The 18,068-nt window shown below is 33.6% G+C and overlaps 1 protein-coding gene across 10 annotated transcripts in view; it reads right to left on the bottom strand.

Moving 5' to 3' along the window:
• SOX5 (SRY-box transcription factor 5) overlaps positions 1-18,068 on the bottom strand; it is a 1,270,393-nt gene that overhangs the window by 857,711 nt on the left and 394,614 nt on the right. The window contains exon 4 of one of the 10 annotated variants that reach the window (XM_074194252.1): positions 16-108. The exons of the other annotated variants lie outside the window; for them this stretch is intronic. The gene's annotated coding sequence lies outside the window, so the exon portion shown is untranslated. The remainder of the gene's footprint in view (positions 1-15; positions 109-18,068) is intronic. 10 annotated transcript variants of the gene reach the window in all.

Below are 18,068 nucleotides of genomic sequence, written 5' to 3'. Positions count from 1 at the left end.
GATAAATACCTTTACCTTGGGTACTTGTCTTGTTTATGAAATTCTTTTTTTCCTCTTTGCTAGCTCAAAACTGAAAAATTGACCAGGTATTCTTAGAAAACACCAGTTCTAGAAAGAAGATCCAAGTAATTCAATGAGAGAGCTAGGAAGAAGATTAAGGTAGTAATATATTAATTCTTGGTTTATCAATATAGCTTATCAAAATGCAATCTCTTAGGCTACAAAAATTTTATTAACAACAGTAGTTCCCATAAAGTAATCATTTTTCTTTATGGAGAAGCAGTCTCCTAAAATTCTCCTATAAGAATTACTGGTAATTTCCACTGTTTTCATTTGACTAAATAAAAATCCTAAGCAAATCTGATAATCCTTTCTCTTACTTTTCTCAACAGTACTACTGTATTTGTTGCATTCCTACATGACACATAACTTGAATATTTTTAAGTAGCAAAATCAATAGTAGTATTTTTTTATTTTGTATTCCAAACTATAGCCTTACTACGCATTACCAGGGAAAACAGGTAAATTTCACCCTAAAAAAGCTTATCTTGTCTTTGATGGTAAGTCAAGACAATTCATATTTTCAGATATGCTGTCCTAAAAAATGTTTGGTACTATAAGTCAATAGTTCAAGAATCTGCAATGCCATTAGTGTGAGTATATTCCCTATTCCCTCTGCTATTGTAGAATGCAAGACCTTTGTAATTTGGCAGAAGGCCTTCAAGAGTTGCTGAAGCCAAAATAGTCATTATGCTTGAGCCAATCTGATGATAAGCCTCCTTGAATGTAGTTGAGCTATTCAAAGAAAACAGACATGAAGTCCATCATAGGACCCATGCTTGAGGTCTTTCCAGCTTCCAGGAAGAGGCTAAAAGACTTTATGCTTTGCTGCATTTCTTTAAAGGATCAACTAGGGGTGGCTAGGTGGAGCAGTGGATAGAGCACCAGCCCTGGAGTCAGGAGTATCTGAGTTCAAATCTGGCCTCAGACACTTAATAATTACCTAGCTGTGTGGCCTTGGGCAAATCACTTAACCCAATTTGCCTTGCAAAAACTTTAAAAGAAAAATAAAGGATCAGCTAGTTTCTATATCATCTTCACACATCAAGAGACTTCTGGTCAATGGCCATGTGTTACATTTTATTCTGGATACTTTTGTTTTACTTTTTCATGTGGAAGGGACTGATTTTTAGCTTAAGAACTTTAAGATTACCAATAACCTAATCTTTGTTCCATGACTTTGAAAATCAGAAAAATGTCCTCATGACTTCATTTAACTATGGAACTAAATTTATCCAACAGTTTGTGGGACTGTTGAAGGAAATTAGGAAGCTAGGCATACAGCGGTCAGAGCTTAGAACCTAGATGCAAGAAAATGAGTTAAAATTAAGCTTTAACTTCTTAATAGCTGTGTGACACTGGGCAAGTCACTTAACCTCTGTTTCCCTCAATTTCCTCATCTATAAACTGAGGATAAATAATAGCACTTACTTTCTAAGGTTGCTGTGAGCATAAGATGAAATAAATGTAAAGTGCCTTGCAAACCTTAAAATGCAATAAAAACTGAACTCTTGATGATGGTGATGATTTAGCTAACAAATATCAAATATCTACTATGTGTCAGGCACTTTGCTAGTCAATGATAATTATGGGTATGATGATGAAGACATAATGATGATGTAATACTGACTTCATATATGCCATTAAGTGATTGGGAAAACTGGCTTGGTATCCTGGGTAATTCCAAGTGCATTGAATGCAATAATGGTTTACCAAGGGTAGGGAATAAAATCTGATGATAGCTGATTGTGCTACTATATATATATATATATATAATATATATATATATACATATATATGTATATATACATATATATGTATATATACACACATATATATATAATATGTAGATGAATCGAATAGAGTATCTTCACTAGGACATTCTAAGAATAATAGCATATTAATATAAAGACAAATGATAGAAATCCTATCATGCTTAGGAATTGATTTATTAAGACTGCCACATTCACAGCACTAAGAACAAGCAAATTGGACATAATGCATAGGAGGAAACTCTCACAGGCCTAAGAAGATATTTTATTAAAAAAAATTTAAGTCTTTTGAATAAAGACAACATGTTTGTGTTATCATAATAAAAACCTTTAACTTCAAAGCAAATGACTTCTGATTGCTCACAAAGGCTATCTCTCAGGACTGCTTCTCTGGGATATGTGTACATTAAATTTCATGGCATTCCCAGTAGCATATAACCCTTAAACACCTCACAATCCAATTTCTAATTTTCAAATCGACTGAGAAAAACCATTTTATCTATTTCTTATTCTGATCAGTCTGGATTTTAGGTGATACATTTTCTATGTAGACTTTTATTGAGATGGTACTTGGTTTGCAGAAAATAATCTTCTGATAATTGATTCTGTGAGCCAACAAATCACATTGATAACTAGGGTCAACCTTAGGTTCAATTCATAGCATTACATGATTTCTATACATAGCATAAAACATTCTTGGAAAACTGATATATATGAAAGCTCAATGTTTTGTTTCATATGTAAAGAATAATATTTATTTTTCTGTGTACCCTGTCTTAGTCAAGATTGTCAAGTTACAGAGTAGGGATTTTTTGAGAATAATACTTGTCAGTACCTACAGCATCTTTGTCCTCAAGAAATTTACATTTGTTTTATTACAACTTTTTTGTATTTAGCAATTCTGTTTTTATGATAATATAATGTTTTTTGAATCATGCTTTTTAAATTTGAAAGACCCCAAAATGAAGCCAAATTAAACATAGTATTATAATGCTTTTAAAGTCTATAAAGTTCTTTACATGTATTAAATTATTTGAGAAGTCTAACAACTTCTAAGGCAATGTGGTTATATTATTATATTAACTCCATTATTTGGATATGAAAACTGTCAGGTTTTTTTGCCTTTTATCAGAGACTGTGATATCAGAATTCATTAAAAATGAAACATATAATGTTCCAGATATTGTACCAAGATCTGGAGATACAAAGACTGGCCAAAAAATAAAACAAACAAAAACCAAAAAAACTAGAGTCCTTGCCCCCAAGGTTCTCATAGTCTAATGGGGAAGGCATGTAAGCTATCAGATATGTATATGACCTATAGAGAGTAGATTAAAGTATTATAGTAAGACCTTAGTACTTGAGACTTCAGGAAAGGGCTTTTGCTAAAGATGAGCTTTGAGTCTGGTATTAAAGGAAGCCAGGGGACCTAGGAAGTCAGGGTGGTGGTGGAAGAGAGCAGAGTATTTGTGGCATGGAGATAGATAGTTTAAAGATACAGAGACAGGTGATGGAGTGTTTTCTTCTAGTAATTGTGAGCAGAGTAATAATACTTACATGTCTGGCAAGAGTAAGGCCTAAGAAGAATGGAAAAGAATGAAAAAATTTTAAAAGTCAAATAGAGGACTCTATATTCAATCCAAGAAGTTTTGGAGAGGCCATGGAGAACATTTGTCAGGGGGGTGAAGGAGGGGACTGGGGAGATTAAAATGATCAGATCCTCCCATTAGAAAAATCACCCAGACCACTTGGTAAAGGATGGATTAGGATGAATGAGTTTATTTGGAAACATTTGAACCCACATGTTTCTGACTTTTTAAGAACATTATTGTATCCACTATTTCATGCTATGATAACCAAAATGATACTGGAAAATTCCTCCTAATGCAGATATAGAATGCATACAGCCAAATTAGCTACAATCTTCACAATGCTTACTTAACCCACTCCCTAATAAACAAGATGCTAAGCACTACCATACCTCTTTCTTGCCCTTTGTATGGGTTAAGTGTTCACAGTATATGCATTCTTCCCTGCTGTCTTCTATAGAAGAATGGTCCCTATGTGTGCATGGATGGGATCTTTGCTTGTCACTTTATTTACTATGCTGTTTGATTGAATGTCTCTTGTTTGCACTATGTCCTCTGTCTGCCTGATAAAAGTAAACACATCTGCAGAAGCTTATGAGCTATGTTTTTGGCTGGGTGCTAACCAACAGTGTCTTGAACTGAGAGTCATGTTTTTGAGGGGGAGGTGTGTGATGTGTGAGAAGGGATACTCAAAATACATACTTCTACATCAGTAAAGTAAGACATAAAGCAATTCTGTAAAAAGCTTTCACAAAAATTATGCATTTGAAGGATAAGAGGACTCAGAGGGAGTACAAAAGATTATCAAGTCCCTCTCCTAGTACCCTAAGATGAGGGATTCTGTGATTGTTATTGACCAATTTTTTTTCAGTCTGTAGTATGGGCAAATGAAAATTCTAAGTAAATCATTCTCTTGCTTTACAAAAAAGTATGGGAAACTTCAGAGATTTTCACTGAAAAAGAAATGGACAAAAATAGGGAAGAATATTAATAAAATTTGAAAACCTTAAACTGAACTAATTGATTTGGGGTTTTATCCTGGTTAGAAGCTATTTTCTGATATATGAGTAGTGAAAAATGTTTAACCTGGATATGGTTATAAATGCTGCAACACTTCTAAATTAAATCAATTTTCTTGATGAAACTAATTTCTTGCCTGAAAGGTATTAAAATTATTTCATTATAAAAAAGGTTTTGCTACAGTTCTGCTCTTCCCTTATTGAAGCATCTAGCTCTCTGTGTATATCACGATAATATAGAACTATTTCTATAATAATCTCAAAGGAAATTTGAGAAAACATTTATTCTCATATGGACCATGAAGGACCTATCCCAGTTCATTCTTAGATCTCTTAGAATGCTTCAAGACACCGAATAAAGTGAAAAATACTGAAAGGAAGTCCAAACCTGACAGGTAGTGACAGTTTCAATTTTTCAGTAAGACAATAATTTCAAATTTTTTATGTAAGACCAAGGTCTCCTGAGAATGAAAACAGTTCTTAAGTCTACTTTTTTGGGACCATTTTTCAGGATGAGAGAGAAGGCTGCTGTCAAATTTTACTTTGGGTTCCAAAAAAAGAAAGGAAATAAGAGAGGAGCATAAGATATAAACATTACAAATATGAACAATTTTTCCCAACTTTCCCAAGAATTTCCCTTTACTCTCATAGCTCTATACCAAATCTCCCCTCTCCCTCTGTTCAATGTCCCTCCTTATATTTGAAACATATGTAGTTCTGTGCACTTGGAGTGCTACCCAGCACATCTTCTATAATGAGACAAAGAATATCTAGATTAATACAGTATTTACCAGGATTCTATATTACAAAGGTGCCAACAAACTGACAGGGACCTCCTGTGCTAAAAATAAACAACACATTATATTTCTCTGCTCCACAATGTATATCTACCATCTGAATATTCTCTCCCTGTGAAAAATGTCATCTTTCAAATGGCATGAACATATAAACAAAATCCACTATATTCTAGGGCATAGAATTATAACTTTTCCCAGTTCAGATTTGTTCATATTTAAAGGCATTATAAAATTAAAATATATCCCCACATCACTAACTTTGTAAATTACTCCAAGAATCAGCATTTAAACAATTTTTTTTCAAATATAAGTTATATTATTTCTGGAGGGAGATGCAGATATTTTTTAATTAACTTTAAATGTTCTTGGTTTTTGTCCCTCTCCATTAAAATGTACTTTCCAAGTGTGGGTCCATATATATATATATATATATATATATGTATATATATATATATATATCATCTCACAATCTCTAAGTAAAGGCATGCTAAGATTTCAGAATTGGATACATGAGAAACTGGTGCTATTGTTGCATTTCTTGTAATAGCCTTCCCTCTCAGATTCAAAGGATACCCGGCAAAAAGAAGATGTGTGACTTTTCAATGCATTCACCATATGCAATTACTACAAATAACCTGACAAAATTCCAAATGGTAAGGAACAGGATAAATTTAGCTTACATTTTACCCACCTACATATTCCCAGTAGTTCCATTTGAATTTCACTCTTCTTGTTCCTATTATAACTTAACATGTTGTACTTAAAACATACTACAATGGGCATCTTTATACAAGTCAATTCAACAAATATTTATTAAGTGCTTATTATGATCAAAGTGCTAAATTAGGCACTTGGATATGATACTGAGACTAAAAAAAATTACTCAGTTCCTGTTCACAAGAAATTATTAAAAATGGTATTATTTTAAATGACTTATTGCTATCTTCTATTTTTTTATACTACCTTCACTTCCACCTAAAATCACTTCCTTCTTGCCCTATCCATATATTTATCCCTGGAAACAAGAAAATAAAGAAATAAAAAAAAGAATACAACAAATCTGAACAACTTTTCAGTGAAGTCTGTTTATATATATATATATATATATATATATATATATGAAATGTTTATATACACACACAATGTTCCACATGCATAGTTCTTCACTTCTAAAAAGGAGAAAAGGGGATTTCTAAAAACCTCTTCTGCCTAATCAAATAAGCCACTAAATAGTATGCAATTTTATTTTTGATTTTTTGTTATTTTTACCTACACAGGTGTAGTCATAGGTATATTGTTTTGTTTTACTTTTTTATTCTGCTTAGTTAATTTTGCATCAGTTCATATAAGTCTTCCTATAATAATTTTAAATCCTAGTAGTGTCAAGTAGATGATGATAAACAGGTGAATTTAACAAAGTAGATTGTGATGAGAACAAAGGAGAGACTCAAAATGCAGTAAGTGGGAGAAAATACTTTTTAGTTGAATGGGCTAAGGAAAGATTCAGAGATGAAAGAAGGAGCACCTGAATTGGTCCTTCAAAAAATTGAGAAAGATGGAAATAGTAAATGAGTACCTTGTGGAGATATGGAACAATTCATACAAATGTACCATCACATGATGCTAGAAAACAGTTCAGTTGTTATGTACACATCCTTGAGCTTATTAAAAATTACTTTACTATTTTTTCCTATTTTATTTTATTTGTTTTTCTTTCCAACTCTGCCTCAATGTTTCATCTAACTGAAGGACTCTGAAGAATGCTTTAAAAACCAATATTTAGATTTCATCCATGGATTCCTCTAAGCCATATGGATAAAAACAAGGATAGGGCAGGGAGCAATGTGTAAAGTCAGAAAGAGTTCAAAAAGGGCAATCCTCAATAACCTAACAGGATTCACCATAATAAATAGCATGTCATAGCAAAAAGGGAGTTGAAACTAGAGTAAGGAGACAAAAGTTTGTTCTAACCTTGGTCAGTTAGTGGCAGTGAATCTATAGGCAAGTAGTTTAATTTCTCAGATCCTCCCTTCATTTTTCATCTAGAAAATTATTATAATACAACTCACGATATCGGATGGTTGTAAGGAAACTCCTTTAAAATGTCAAGAACCACATGAATATAAATTATTATATGTATCAAGGCAATAACAAGCATTTAAAAGGCACACAATATAGAAAAAATGCTTAGAGCCAGACCATGGTTCTTGGACTATAGCTCAAGGGTTTAACATTATATATGTGAATTGGTTAAGAAAAAAAGGAATCTTTACCTTGGAGAAGGAAATATTTGAGGGAAATAAAGATAGAGGATAGGGGCAGCTAGGTGGCACAGTGGATAAAGCACTGGTCCTGGAGTCAGGAGTACCTGGGTTCAAATCCAGTCTCAGACACTTAATAATTACCTAGCTGTGTGGCCTTGGGCAAGCCACTTAACCCTATTTGCCTTGCATAAAACCTAAAAAAAAGATATAGGATAGATGATGTCAGGTATAAAAAGGGGGGGTGTAAATTACAAGAATTATTGGGATTTTGTTTGCTCTGTTTTCATTTTTTGATTGTTTTTTTCCTCCTTGGCCTCCAAGGACAGAACTAGAAATAGTGGTTGGAAATTAATGTGAGGCAGATTAGATTAGATTAGATTAGATTAGGATTTGGCCAAAAACCCCAGACATTCTAAGAAATTAATGAGTTCTTCACTAGTAATAATAAAAAGCTTAATAGAATGCATTTTTGTTTAGGTATATATATGATAAAAAAATTTTCTACCAGGTTAAATATGTTCTTTCACTTCATATGCAATTTTCCTTATAGAGTTTTAGTTCTTTTGCCCTATTTTCCCCATGTTTGATATTTAAGTCTCCTCAATTAATGATAGGAAGGTACACAGAAATTAAAGATTATTCAAAAGAAAATGGTATACTAGTGAAAAGTAAAAATAAATGTCAAAAAAATTTCCCAAGACACAATAGAGTTCAGAGGTAGGAAATAATTGATTTCCATATATATTCAAAATTATTTTAAATAAGCATAGTGTCATATTTGGCTTTATCAAATTATTTCACCTTCTTTACCCTTGTTTCAATGTTATAGATATATAAGGGTATGGACTTTGGAAGTGAAAGGTATTTTAGAAATGCAAATTTGAAAGCTGGGAATGGCTGGGCTTTCCTATTTTTCAAATGAGTAAATTAAGACTTGAAGGTCATATAAGTAACAAGTCCCAAAGCTGAGACTGACACAGGAATTTTCTTAAGATTCTTTCTACAAAGTACAATGCATTGAAAGGAGAAAACAATAACACCAGTATGCTTATTTTTTTGGTTACCAAAGTGTTCTTTTTCCCCAGTCATATCTAACTCTTCATGATCCCATTTGGGTTTTGTTTTGTTTTGTTTGGCATAAATACTAAAGTAGTTTTCCATTTCCTTTTCCACTTCAGGAAACTGAGGCAAATAGGGTTAAGTGTCTGAGGCCGGATTTGAACTTAGGAAATTGATTCTTCCTGGTTCCAGACCAGGCACTCTATCAACTATGCTACCTGGTAATACCACAGATGTTGTTTATGTAATCCAAGGCTCTTCCCTCTACCCTTTTCCCTAGAAATTTTCTTTGTGAATTTTTCAGCTTCCAGGGGTTTAATTATCATCTTGATGCAGATAACTCCCAAATTTTATTTCATCATCATTCTTCTCTTGAGTTGAGATCAACTAATTGCATCATCAACTAACTTGTAATATGTTAGCCAAGCTCTCCCATAAGTATCTCAAACTTAACATGTCTAAGACTGATTTTATTAGATTCTTCCGTTTCCCCAACCTTCCCCCAAACCCCCAAACCCAAACAGCTCTCTTCCTACTCCTCTATTTCTTTCAAAATAGTTCCCAAACTAGGTTTGCAACTTAGAGACAACCTTGACTCTTCACTTTCCCTTACCCTACATATGCATCCAATTCGTTGCCAGGTCTTATTGATTATACCACCCTAATATCTCAGACATCTGTCCCTTTCTCACCATTTGCATGGTCACCACCCTAATTCAGATATTTATTATCTGTTATCTTGCACAGTTTTTGGCCTATTTGTTCTCTCTGTTTTGATTTTTTTTACCTTGTCTACAATTCATCTTCCATATAGCTGCCAGACTAATGTGCCTAAAGCACAGGTATCATTGTTGTTCAGTTACTATTTCAGTAATCTCTCTTTCTTCATGACCTTTTTGTGGGTTTTCATGGAAAAGATACTGGTTTGCCAATTCCTTCTACAGCTCATTTTACAAATGAGGAAACTGAGGCAATTCTGGTTAGTGACTTGCCCAGATTCACACACCTAGTGGCCTAGGACAGATCTGAACTTAGGTCTTCTCTTTCTGACCCAGTACTGATGTTCTACCTACTAAAACCACTTTCCTCCAGGTACCACTATTCTGGTCAAATAACTCCAAAAACTCATTGCCTTTGGAATAATAGCCCAACTCTATTTTTCTAGATTGATTTCACATGGCTCTAACAAACTCTAAGTCAAAGTGGCTGCAATATTTTTCTCCGTTCTCCCACTGTCATGCCTATGCTTAGACTATGATTGCTCTCCCTCCTCACTTCTACCACTTAGAATCTCTAGTTTTTTTCAAAGTTCTGCATTTAAGCTACTTCCTAGGAAATGTTATCTCTAAAAATCTTCTTAGTTGCTAGTGCTCTCTGCCACCTCAAAAATGAATTTGTATTTACTTTTACAAAATTGCATTTATTTATATGTGTAAATGTATTTTCTTCAAGTATAATAAATACTATTTAAAGATAGGAGTTCTGTAGTTTTTAATCTTTCTATCCTGATAATGTGTTTAAGACATTCTTTGAATTGAATTGAACTGGATATAATTTGTAGCCACTGAGATTCAAAGTTTCTGCTGCTAGATACTGTATCTTAGAATATTGAATTCTGAAAGAGATTAACGGAATAATTTATGATTTTTTTGACCTGTTTTGCCTTTCTTTTCATCTACAGTTTGGAATACAGTAGGTATTCAGTAAATCTGCAATTCCTAGACATGACTTTTCTCAAGTTTATGTATTATGTCTAAAAAACTTTTTAAAACTTATTTTTGTACTTATATAATATTTTCTTTCAATAATCTTTCAAAAACTTTCTAACATTTATCTGAAAAAAATCTCAAAATACAATATAGGGGAAAATTGGGCCTAAAAGGGACACAATAAAAATCATATACTATGAGATGAGAAGAATAAGGTAAACAACCCAGGGTCAAAACAGTAAGTTCCTAATGTAGGATTTGAATTCTAGTTTTCTTGAATCAAAGTTTAATATTTTATCCACTAAGCCACTCAGGAATCAAAACATCAATGGGGATTTAAAAAGACCTGTAGCAAATAAACTCTTTTGGAGTCTCTCTTATTGACAACTATACCTGTTTAAGATTCCCTTAGGAAAAAGGAATTTTTCTTTCTTCATTATGTGTCTGAGCAGGCTGCAGTCTGTAACTTTACAAATCATTACATATGGCCTATTGACAGTTGACAACAACTTTACTCATCATTACATATGGCCATTTACAGTTGACAGCTGTCAGGCAAGCAAGTTCACATATGATGCTTCACAATCACATGACATACGCAAAGACTGGGGTGAGAACCCAGGCCAACATGCCATTGATTAACCAGTAATGAACTTCCTCAGCTGGAAAGTCCCCTACCATGCAAAAATAGACCAGTCAAAGGAGTACATTTTACTGGAATACATGGCCAGGCTAAAGCATTTTTAACCATAGGAAATGCCATCCATATTATTATACAAGTGTTTAATTTAGTATCTGACCCTTAGTTAGTAGGCTCTTATTACACGTTTGCTGATTGACTGTTGTTTCTCCTATCCTATCTTTTCTCTTTTGCATTCAATTAGATCCATAATGAGAGGAAAGAACTTTATAACCAGAAGCACATTTGCATCAGTTTTATATCATAGAAATCACAAAGAGTTCTTTCAAATAAACAATACATAGGAAAAGAAATACTGCAGTTTTATTGCCTACCTGATACCACAATGTGTAAAAGCAATGCAACTGGGTCCTAAGGTTGGGAAGAGAGCAGATACTGCATTTGTGCTAGAAGAGTGATCCAGTATTTCCATGGATAAGCAATCTATATTCTGTTTCTCCTGGCACACTTATTTATTTTTTGCAAGGAAATGGGGTTAAGTGATTTGCCAAAGATCACACAGCTAGATAATTATTAAGTGTCTGAGGCCATATTTGAATTCAGGTCCTCCTGACTCCAGGGCAGGTACTCTATCCACTGTGCCACCTAGCTGCCCTTAAATTTTGTTTTGACCACACCTCTTGACCAAATACGAATACAGAAGAGGAAAGAGAAGAAACCTTTGCTGCAGAGAAGCTATAATGGTCTATAACCTTGAAATAGTTTCCCTCTTCATGTGTCAGTGTATATCCTAGCTCTTCAGGATGTAAATAAGAGAATGATTCCTGCATGATGAAACTTGAGGCATCTCATATATCAATGGCCATATTGTTAAGCTGCCCCAAGGTTTAGAAATATATCATTTCACTAGGCAGTCTGTGACGATTTCATATTTCAGTATCAGCAAAAATCTAGATGCCCATTAATGTCTTTGAAGAATACTCTCTTCTCTTTAGAACAGTAGTTCCTAATTCTAGGTTTACAGATAACCAAGGAATTCATGCATTTATTTTCAGGGTATCTAGGAGGTTGAATGTGGAGAAAAAATTTGCATCTTTGACTTCCATTAAAATCTCATTGACACTTTGCATTTCCTTCAAGTATAAATATAAGCAATGAATCACAGCAGCATTAGGAGTACATGTGATTTTTGTCATTAATAGAAGTCACAAATATTTTATATCATATCAATATGTTGTTACAAATATTTTAAAATATCATTTATTCTCATTACTACTTTTAAAATTAATATAATTATATATAAATAATAAAATTAATATAAAATTAATAGTTATTAGATGTGCCACTAAATCACATATGATACCAGTTTTCCCAGTTACCAATTATGTATTAATATAATTAATTTCTTTTGTAATGTTATGTATATTATAATGTGAATTTTAAAACATGAATTAGAGAAAGGATCTAAAGGCTTCACCAGACTGACATAGAGTTCCATGAAACAAACAAAAACAGTAGTTAAGGATTTCTACTCAATGAGTTGATTAGAACTTAGAAACCTTATACTACTGTCATTCTCCTTGCATTTTTGAATATTTATACTGTTGTTCATAAATATCCCTTATAATTCCAGGGTAGGTCTAGAAAAAAAGACTTTGGACATGATTGCCTCCAATTGTTAGAAAAAATCAGTTTAGAATCCTGGGAAATAAATATAATCTATGCCTATAATCATCTCTGATTATTAATACACTAGTATACAATGGATGCAAGGATACTGATTAATATTGGGGGGATAGGATTTGAGGACTTTTGTTTAAACTGAAAATAAAGTGAAACTATAAACACAGGAGGCAGATCTTCATAATTAGAGATTGTTCACCTATTATAGTTTTTTAAAAGATATAATATGAATTATTTTTACCATGATCTTTATTTCTGTAGTTATGTACTCCAATCAGGACCTTAGAAGCATCTCTCAGAGAAAGGATTCTCATTCCTCACCTTATTGTCTCAGAAAGAGAGAAATAACTATCAAACATAGCCTGCTTGACTCCAAAGGTTGGTTTTTCATTAATCAGAAAATCTGATAAGTGACAAGACAAGCATTTTGTAGTACTTCACTCACCATTTCTGAAAAATCTTGGAATTAAAAGATCTTAAAAAAAAGAATGACTTCAATAATTTGTTTCTTCATGTCTCTTTTCTGTAATTATATGTAGCAAAGAGGCACTGTCTTTTTCAAAACTATAAACAAAATTCATAAAAGTATTATAATTAATGATATTTCAGTAAATGTCCATTACAATAGATGTTCTTCAAGGTATGATGATTTTAATATTGATATTCTACCTCCCTGCTGGGCTTCATCAATAACTATGATTCTAAGACTAAACAGTTTCCCACTTCTAAGCAATAGTTTTCTATGTTCTTTCTTTAATTTAAGATAAAAAATTCAGAAGATTTTAACATTCACTCCTCCTAGATCCTATTATCCAAACTATTTAAACTTGATACCTTTGAATCTTATAGAGGAAAAAAAATCAGACTTCAAGATTACCAAGATTTAGGACTACATTTCCCGAGCAACACATGGGAAAATTAGATTCTACCATTCATAGGAAAGAGATTTTTTTATCACCAGGTATTCTAAACCCCAGCCAGTATGGTCCCACCCAGAAAGAAAGGAGTTTGCCACTTTACTCATCTCAGTTTTATTTTAAAAGTTCTCAAAATCAGTTTTTAAATTTTGTAAAGTAAAATAAGACACAATATTCATTATCCTGTACCATCTGTAGATTGAAAAACTTTTAGACCCCTTAGAGGAAAAAAAAATCAACCCTGACCAGAGGTTCTTTCTCAACAAACTCATTAACAATAACAAAACAGTCTCAGGAAGGTAATGTATTCTATCACATTCCCCAAATTAATCTTACAGTCACAATCTTAGCTATTAAAAGAATTGTAGCTAAATGAAGAAGCAGGATTTTTTTTCAAGTGCCAGCTTAACAGTGTATAATTCCATTTTCACTGTAAATGCTTGTAAGTCTTCAACCACCTGCATCTCTACCAATCCTAAAATCTGAATATAAATCTGAGCAAAAAAATAGAGGCATGCCATAGTGTATTAGAAATATGTCAATGAGTAAAATAAGAAAGAATTATTAAGCATTTACTATGAATGAGTTACTGCTAAAAACTTGGGGAAGGACCATAAGCAAAAGAAATATCATGTCCTTGAGAAGCTCACAAACCAATGGGGGAGGCAAGCAACTGAATATGATATAAAATATAGAAGAGATGATAAAGAGGAAGCAGAAGAGAATTAAGAAGGGTTAGTAAAACATTTCTACAGAAGATGAGACTGTAGATAATAGGGAGAGATGTATCTGATTCTGAAAGAGATAAGGAGCCATTAGACTTGACTGAGTGGGAATAAGGGAGTGACTGGTCAGACCAACTCATAAGGAAATTATTTGGAGACTGAACTGGAGAAGAGTTTTGAGATAGGCAGACCTAGCTGATAGTGATAGCCCAGAATGAGGTGATGAGGGCCTGTGACAAAGTGGAAGTAGTGGCAGAGAAGAGAATGGGACAAAATGGAGAGATGTTGCAAAGGTGAAATAAAAAAAACCGTTGGAAAAGATAGATAAGATAGTTAGGAGCTGAGGATGACTCCTAGATTGTGAATCTGAGAGACTGAGAGAATTATTCTCCACTTTCTAGTAATAGAGAGGGTAGGAAATGGGAAGAATTTATGGGGAAAGATAACGAGTACTATTTTTCACATGTTGAGTTTAATATATCTAGTGAACATACACTTCAAGATGTCTAAGAGACAGTTGAAGATGTGAAAAAGAGCACCAACTTTGAAATAAGGAAATTTGACTTTTTGTTATAATTAAAACTCTGATTCAGGCAAAACACTTGTTCTTTACAGTCTTCATTTCCTGACATTATATAAGTCCCTACCCCAGTCCAATATACACAGAACTTTTAGAAAAGCTATACTCATTTCAAGATATTCTCTGGTTCTATATCCACTCAAAATCACATATCACAAGCCCCCACAAATATTGTTATTTTAACCTAAGGACTTGAGTAGTTCAATCAATCAACAAACTTATATAAAGCATCTTCAATATTTCTAGAACTTGTGCTAAATACTTAGGATACAAAGAAAGACAAATGTTCCTCTGCTGGAAAGAAAGTATTTAATGAAATAACAGAGACATTTCCTCTCCCCTCTTCCTACATAAATTTAGGGTGTAGTATTTCATACCATCAGTGAGGAGGAAGATCATAAAAGAGGGGAATAATTTATCAAGTATCTTATATGTACTAAGCACAATAGTAAGTGCATTACCAATATTTTTTCACTTGATCTTCATAATATCCCCAAGGTAAGGGACCTGAAGCAGAGAGAAGTTAAGTGACTTTTCTAGGGCCACACAGCTAGTAAGTATCTGAGGTTAAATTCAAAAACAAGTCTTCCTAATATCAAGTCCAGCACTTTACCTTTTGCTCAACCTACTTGCCACATATATTGATCACCCTTATGGAGAACATGTGATCAGAGCTCATGCAGGTGGTAACTATTCCAGGGGCATAAATATCAAATATCTCCTGATGATGTCCATTTGGTGATGTCTTGATGTTCCACTTCTAGAATTGTTCCCTGCTGGGCACTGACAGGTTTCTATTGGATATTGCATTGTATTGGTGGGTACTGGTTTTTGGTCTGCCTCTGACACTCTCGTTCTATCTTTGTCTCTTTCATACCCTCATTGTACTAGGAAAGAACACTAGTATTTTTCTCTCCAGGAGCTGTGTGTCTGTCAACTTCTAGATTCTCCAAGGGCCAAAATCATTTGGAACACAAAATAGACAACCAATAATTACAGCCCACAGGCATTTAGTGTAACTGAATTATTTCTCCTGTTAGGAGAATCAATGTCCCAAGCTTCTATTGGATTCTGATTTTGGGGTTAGAAATTTCTTTAATTTCTTTCAGATTTTTTTCTGTCAAATAATTTCTGTCAGATCCTGATTAGCAATCTGCACCACTTCCTCCACTATGCTCTTTACCAAAGAAAAATTCTGAGGATGCCTTCCATTAGAGTGAGAAAAGCTCTCTAGGTCTGAGATATTGTGGCATTTCTCACACTTCACAACATAATATGGACATTCCATTCAAACATGAATAAGCACAAAAACTGAAGGGGGCAAGGATCATTTCCTTCCTCTTGGTTTCCTTTCTACCTTTATTATGCAAGATATGAATGTATGTGGGGGTATGGTTTGTTGATCTTTCTGTTCTCCTCAGAGAAAGGGTACAAAGCTAGAATTATGCCTATCTTCTCCCTTAAATACTGCTAGCCTAGAACTAATAATTTTAAGGTTTAGGCTGCTCTATGGATCATTATTCCTTAATAGGGAATAAATGCCCTAGAATTTTATCTGAAGTTTGATTCTCATCATCAAATATCTGTTACACAAAGGTGAATATCAAATAAACCCATTTATCCAAGCTAATGACAAGCAGAAAAGTTAAAGATATGAGAGAATCTTTCCTGATTCATCTCAAGAAATAAATAAACAAATAAATAGGGATTATGTGTCATCACTATATGTGTATGTGTGCTTTTTGGTATGTGTAATGTTGGAAGCATTCTCTCCAGAGTTGCTCAGCACTAATTTCTCAGCTATACTTTATGAGAATTCACCAATCACAAAAAGGATGATATCTAGAAATTAGTAATCATTTAATAAATATTTCCTGATTGATCTATTGATCATACTCTCCTATAATGTCTCATTATTCCCATAATAATTTCCATAATTTTATAGCCCACTTAGGATTTATAATTGTCTCAAATGTAACTTGTTTGTTTAGACAATCAAATTCACTTTTATTCTCTCTTCTAAAAAGATAGGTACTTTTCTAGTGAATAATATTTTGACTAGTAGCTGTGGAAGTGGAATAACCCAATATTTATATATCTATTGGCTTCACACTGCAATAGTCAAGAATAGGTGTATCTTCAAGCTGGTAAACCATTACATGAACAAAGAAAATGGAGGTGTTATTTATGTATGTTGGTGGAACTGTGGTACAATTCAGTGATTTTATTTCCTTTGTGTTCTTATTTTTTCAGCAGTTTTATAGCAATAAAGTTCAGTCATGTTGAAAGCTTGCTCATCCCTTGCTAGATAACTGACACCTGACTCAGAAGGCCCTATTTTCACTGTGTATTTCTGGCTTTGTGTAAAAGAATACACGTCTGGTTTTCCAGGTAATTGTTAGCCTTAAGCATAGGTAACTTACAATCACTGAAGGAGAAGATTTGCTTTGGTGAATTAAAATGGAGCAATTTCTCCAGAAGCACAAGAAAGAAGTAAAAAAATGTAAAGAGATTAATAGGCAAGTGTTTCATCTATTTTTACATTTAATTTGATGTTATGAAAGCTTCAGGCATCTAAAAATATATCCCCTTGTGATCATGTAAGTCTGTAAGATTTGGCTTTTGGTACAGAAACGTTTATGTGGAGAGGGAATTTGTGGAATAAATGAAGGGATGGGAAGGGAGAGAGAGAGAGAGAGAGAGAGAGAGAGAGAGAGAGAGAGAGAGAGAGAGAGAGAGAGAGAGAGAGAGAGAGATGACCATCTTCTAAGGCCTTGACTCCAACTGAGAGCCTGTTGTTATGAAAGCAAGGTGCTCCACACGATCTAATCATAGCACTAAACCTTGTTACAAGCTCTTTTACAGCTCCAATATCTGGGTTACATGGAAACACGCTGGAGAGCCTCCTTGTACTATGAAATAAATGTCATTCTGACTGGTATCCTCTCTTCCAGCAAGTAATTTCCCTCTGCTGATAAATCGATACAGCAAAAACAAATGAGAACATACAATGGGTGTAGTGAAGATTACATTTTTTATTCATTTCAGGCGTCCAGGAGCCAAGTTTTTTTTTTAAGTCCAAAAGCAAAAAATGATTCACTCAAATTAGGAAATGGAGGAGAAGAGACAGAGAAAGAGAGACATGCAAGAGAGAGACAGAGATGCAGAGACTAAGAAAGGGACAAAACATCAAAAACCAGAAACAAAGGAAAAATTAAAAGTAAAAGATCAAATATATTCCTATTCATAATTTA

The sequence above is a fragment of the Macrotis lagotis genome, chromosome 7, assembly GCF_037893015.1.
Source record: "Macrotis lagotis isolate mMagLag1 chromosome 7, bilby.v1.9.chrom.fasta, whole genome shotgun sequence".
Classification (NCBI taxonomy): domain Eukaryota; kingdom Metazoa; phylum Chordata; class Mammalia; order Peramelemorphia; family Peramelidae; genus Macrotis; species Macrotis lagotis.
Note: the sequence above shows the minus strand (reverse complement) of the source record. Positions and strands in the feature narration are given on the sequence as shown.